The sequence below is a fragment of the Ostrinia nubilalis genome, chromosome 21 (assembly GCF_963855985.1).
Source record: "Ostrinia nubilalis chromosome 21, ilOstNubi1.1, whole genome shotgun sequence".
Lineage (NCBI taxonomy): Eukaryota > Metazoa > Arthropoda > Insecta > Lepidoptera > Crambidae > Ostrinia > Ostrinia nubilalis.
In genome coordinates, this window is record NC_087108.1 from 7,547,878 (window position 1) to 7,553,949 (window position 6,072).

Genomic DNA, 6,072 nt, shown 5'->3' on the forward strand with positions numbered 1-6,072 from the left:
TACATACCTACTTACCTACAAATCGTCAAATGCTCTTGGAGCTTTTACATATTGTCTCATTTTTTTGCCCTACCAGCGCTTCGAGACAAACATTTGGCAAGTGCTAAAAAGAAGAGCCGCAACAAACTCACTCACCACTGTCTGCCGGTTTAAAAATATAAAAAAGTAGGAAGTTACAGTACATTCAGAAGCAAGTTACATACCACGCGTTGCCGTTGATAGGTGGCCTTTAAGACTCCCATTTAGCACGAGACCGCGTGGCAGTTTTGAATATATTTCTTTAGTGCCATTTCTAGGTTAATTGTTGCGTTTTGATACATATTTATGACAGGTATATCTTTCCTTGACCAGTCCCCGAAGGCAGCACCTGTTCACAGACGACGTGTGAACCAGCTATCGCTTCACTCGACTATATTATAGGGAATGTTGTAACGACCCGCCTCACACGCCACTACCCCAGAGACAATTTAGTGAGCATGACAAGTCTAAGATATCCTTCTGGCGAGACAAGGCAAGAAAACTCTAGAGAGAAAAGCAAGGCACCATAACAAAACCGTGTGGCAGCTTTAAACAAATTGTATATATTTAATGTCGGCTCGTCAGGAATTCGAACCTAATATATTGTGGGCGAAATAGGGTATCGTGTAGGGCATGAATATTGGAATCTCGGAATCTCGTAATATCGGAATCTCGGAATGCGAGATCCGATATTTCAATTCCGATATTGAGCGATCCAATATCGTAATATCGGAATCAGATAAAAGTTTTAATTGAGATTTTAAACAAAGCGTTTAAACTCGCCACAACCTGCCACAAAGCCCAAAGTACATGATTGGCAAAGACCAATGATTTTCTCATGTCTCTCACCATCACTTTTTGTCCCACTGCAAATATTTTAATATATTAAACTATTGAAGTATTTACTATTTACTATTTATGGTTAATTTAACTTGTTCTAAATCAATTTTAGCATTTGTCATAGGTACTTGGTCAACAAAGAACGACATCTCAACTCCCTTTCAAATATTAATTTTACTGGAGTATGGACTATGGACCGTCAGTTCTGCGTACTATGTGCCCTGCCCATTGCCACTTCAGCTTGCTAATCCGTCGAGCTATGTCAGCGACATTAGTTAGTTTACGGAGCTCCTCATTTCTGATTAGATCTCGTAAAGAAACACCAAGCTTATCTCTCTCCATAGCACGCCGTGCAACTTTGAGCTTATTTATAAGGCCTATATTCAAAGGCCACGTTTCCAAGCCGTATATCATCACTGCGGTAACACACTGATTGAAGACTTTCGTATACGTATTCGACGATTTACCTCTTTCTCGAAATTGCAGCTGAATCGTTTGTCCGAGATAGACATACTTGTCAACAATCTCGAGAATCGAGCTCCTAACCGAAACTGGGTAAGGGACAACATGGACATTCGACATAAGCTTCGTTTTTTCCATGTTCATCCGAAGCCCTACCTGTTGGGAGACTCGATTAAGGTATTCGAGCATTGTGATAAGGTCTTTCCACGGTTCTGCCTTAATAGGCAAAACAGACGGATGATGAGGCAGCAAGGTCCTGAAGTGGAGGCCAGAAAGCGCAGCGTAGGATTCATAACCACAAGGTGGACCGGCGACCTCATAAAGGTAGCAGGAAGGCGCTGGATGCAACCGCCTCTGTGGTCTAGTGGTAAGACCACCTGCTTCAGACGTAGAGGTCCCGGGTTTGATTCCCGGTGGGGGCAGATTTTTCTGTTCGGTTTGGTTGATGGTAGGGCTTGTTCTAAGTAAAAATATGTTGTTTATGTTTACGTAAAAATGGTTTCAAAAAACTTCAATTTTATGAAGTGCTGCTTTGTACCAAATTAAAAAGTTTGATTAAAATCATTATCTTATTGTAAACAATCCAGAATTCTTACGAATATAACCAAATATTAATTTATAATACATAAACTCAATTCCGATATTAATATCGGAATTCCGATATTGAGATCTAATATCGGAATCCAATATCGGAATTGAAAACCTTCCGATATTACATGCCCTAGTATCGTGCAATGAGAATGAGACTTGTGTTCGAACACTTTTAATAATCGTCAAACAGAGTTCAAAATCAGCACTTAGTTCTTAGTATTACAATGTAGACTTCGTCGAGCGATAAAATAGGCACTAGGTGAATAGTGGGACAGTTCCGTGACGATGTCTTCTCTTGTCGGCGTCCGGAGCGAAAGTGAGTTCGATTCGATCCGTATTCCGTCCCGCCGTGACCGTTACGACTCTGTCGAAGCGCGCCAAAACGGTGTTGCGCCGATGCATCGCTAGGTGGCGCGGTTGCGTTTCACTTTAGTGTCCGTACTCATGACCGTCTGCGACACGGCCATCCTGCGTGTCACACGTCCTCGTGTGATCATCTGAAAAAAACCAAAAGAACAGCACAGTATCCGCTCGGCCAATCCTATTTCAAGCAACTTATGTGCTTTCAGAAATGAGGAAAATAAACTTTCAGTACTATTAGATATTCTTTCTGCAACTAGTTACTCTAGTTGCAGAAAGTTTACTCTTTCTACTACTTTAGTTTCCTATACTCTATCCACTCTTCCAAATAAAAGCCATTCAAGTAGATGTCTAGTGTTTCTAACTAGTAACTACCTAGCTTTTAGGAATCCAATCACTACTATTAGAAACTACCTAGCTTTTAGGAATCCAATCACTACTATTCACAATTCCTAATAATTGCTACATTGAAGTCACTAAGACCATTGTGGTAAATCATCATTACCAAAAATTACTTCAAAAATCGAATGAGTCCCAGGTATCACAATCGCGGTCCACATTTTGCTACCCTACCTCGGGAGTCTAAGTCAATCAACCAATGACTTTATGATCTTAGCTACACACTGTCAGATCCTACTGCACCACCCAGAACTATCGCACTACCGAATTCCCACGGACTACTCAGAGCAGACACCGGTTTATAATAGGCTACGGCTACGATATTCTGGTACAATCTCCGACCAAACGATTGAGAAACCTGTGCTTGTATTAACTAGATGGAACTTAGTCATTCAACTCGTTTCCCTCACAATCTCAATAGGTACTGGGCATTCAGGGGTCGTCCTAACACGATCATGTGAATACTCAATACACGTTTGTTAATAAGGGATCTTAAAACATAACGGTCACCATCATAGATTTCCACAATTTGAAACGAAAGTAGATGGGTTGACTCATTATAAAATGGGTCAGACATGGCGGGAAAACTCGAAAAAAATATTAGTCTCATTTTGCAGTAGATAATAGACGTCTATTCCCACAATCAATAAGAATTTAATACGAAATAAATAATCAACGATCAGTTAGATTTTAACGGATGACTATTCGGAAACGCGGCAGCGATACAGCGAGGCACGTACGCTACTATCTACCTAGCGATCGCTTGATACATTATCAAAACACAATAGAGATTAAGGTCCATCAAAACTCAATAAACTACAGCATCATAATAACTAAGGTCAGCAAAGCAGTACACAATACTCTTCATCTCCATCCGATTGTTTCTTACACCATATCACAAACATGGGCTACCTCCATCCGGTACCCGAATACAACACATCATGGGCTACTTTAATCCAGTACCCAAATACAACACAATCATGGGCTATCTCCCTACAGTACCCGAATACAAACAATCCGGTGGACTTACAGCGATCGTTTACACCTCCCCGCCAAACGCATGCCATTCACAATCATGGCCGCACTGCTACGGGAAATCAGGCCCGAGATACGCTTATGACTGCACGGGAGATGCAAGCAATCTGAGCGACTTGCATATTACGATACTGAGAAAATAAATTTTAAAATAATTGAGTTTTGATCAACTTACTTTAATCCTACAACTCCATATGAATGTAGGGGATTCATTTATCATCAATGAAAAAGCAATGTACCTCCATCGAGTACACTCATCTACCAAATACTTTATCTAGCATTTTTGTACTATACAGTGTAAGTCACGTTAAAGTGTACATATGAAAATAGATGAAACTAGACCTATTTTTATCGACAAAAAGAGGTCAAAAAATTTTTGAGATTTTTTTAAATTTTTTTGTAGAATTTTTTTTCTTCCAATTACTTATTGTAAAGAAAACGTAATAACTTTTAAAGTAAGCGGTATATCCTGATAAAATAAAAACAGTAATAATGTTAAATAACAGGCGATACTAAAAAATACATAAAATACACAAAAAAGGCCAACAAATAGGTAATAACAAATTATACTTTTTGAAAAAAATCTGCTTTTAAATTCGTGTTTTTTTCGTTATTTGATAAATTTCTCCAAAGAATGCCCCTATAACAGGTGATTTTTATTACTTTGTATTATTCTCTATCGTATTACCTTCGTAAAACCAAAAATCGCATGTCTCTATCCTTATCACAACGTTTGCAATTATCGTTTGAACTAAGCCTCTCCGGGCGCGCCATTCAACGCTTTGTTAACAACGAAACTGAAAATGGCTCTAGATTTATTTTGTAATTTTGATAAAGACAAGTTAGATTTCAAATAAAAACAAAAGATTTCGAAGTAAAATAAGCATTTTAGTTAAAATTAAAATTGTCTCTACCTGTAGCGGAGAATAATGTTGTGGCAGGCCTTTGTTCAGACGATCATAGCAAATGTTGTGATAGGGACAGAGACATGCGATTTTTGGTTTTACAAAGATAATACGATAGAAAATAATACAAAGTAATAAAAACCACCTGCTATAGGGGCATTTTTTGGAGAAATTGATAAAATAACCAAAAAAACACAAATTTAAAAGCAGATTTTTTTCAAAAAGTATCATTTGTTATTATTTGTTGGCCTTTTTTGTGTATTTTATGTATTTTTTTAGTATCGCCTGTTATTTAGCAATATTACTGTTTTTATTGTATCAGGATATACCGCTTAGTTTAAAAGTTATTACGTTTTCTTTACAATAAGTAATTGGAAGAAAAAAATTCTATAATTTTTTTTAAAAAAATCTCAAAAATGTTTTGACATCTTTTTTGTCGATAAAAATAGGTCTAGTTTCATCTATTTTCATATTTTATGTACACTTTAACGTGACTCACACTGTATTATACACGTCTACCTCGTCCAGTGCTGTGAGCTTGACTGCCACCCCGCGCCAGTCCAATGCTGTGAGCCTGACCGCCGTCCTGCGCCGGTCCAACGCTGTGAGCTTGACCGCCGTCCCGCGCCGGTTCAACGCTGTAAGCTTGACCATCGCCCCGCGCCATCTATCCTGATTTTTCCAACCTTCTGGCCAGTTATATTCCGGGCATACCCTCAGCTCGACTTTGACACCACTGTTCCGCCCACAGCGCGGTACTAGCCCACCGGGTGAGACGACATTGGTCCTGGCCCAGTGAACGACCAGCGAGCGAGCGGTTTCTGGATGCCAAAGGAGCTTGCCGGTAGTAGGTATAGGCACAGAATAATAATAAGTATTTCGTACAGAAGATTTTCTTCGCGAAGGTATTTTAAAAAATGTATGCTCAATGTTGTTAACAATATGGTGTAATTTAGCTTGTCTCAAGAGTCGAGCACCATTTTGTTGACAAACGTCAGTGATCGGTACTGCGCCGAAGACATAGGGCTGACTTCGGTAAAATGATGTGTGACGTGAGGTGCCAAACTGCGAAAAATGGCGGAGGAAATACATGAATAAGCATGAATTTTATTATATTTTGTGTTTCTAATATTATTCAGGCAGTTAAAAAATACTGCACAGTATTAATTACACCACCGTTTTTACATATGGTTTATTATCTTTACAATGCAAATGGGTGAAGAATAATACGTGCGTGCGTCAATACTCGATCCTGTCGATTTGGTATCTCAGGAGGGGTAGTCGCGCGTGTTTTGTTTTCGATGCAAACTCGCGGAGATGAACAGGCCTGGTATAGGTAGGTATGTTCTCATTTTGTTGGTCCAAAATAGCACGTCGCAAATGTTATTGTAGGGAATTTACCGACCCGCCTCACACGCCACTACCCCACAGACATTTTAGTGAGCATGCCAAGTCCAAAATA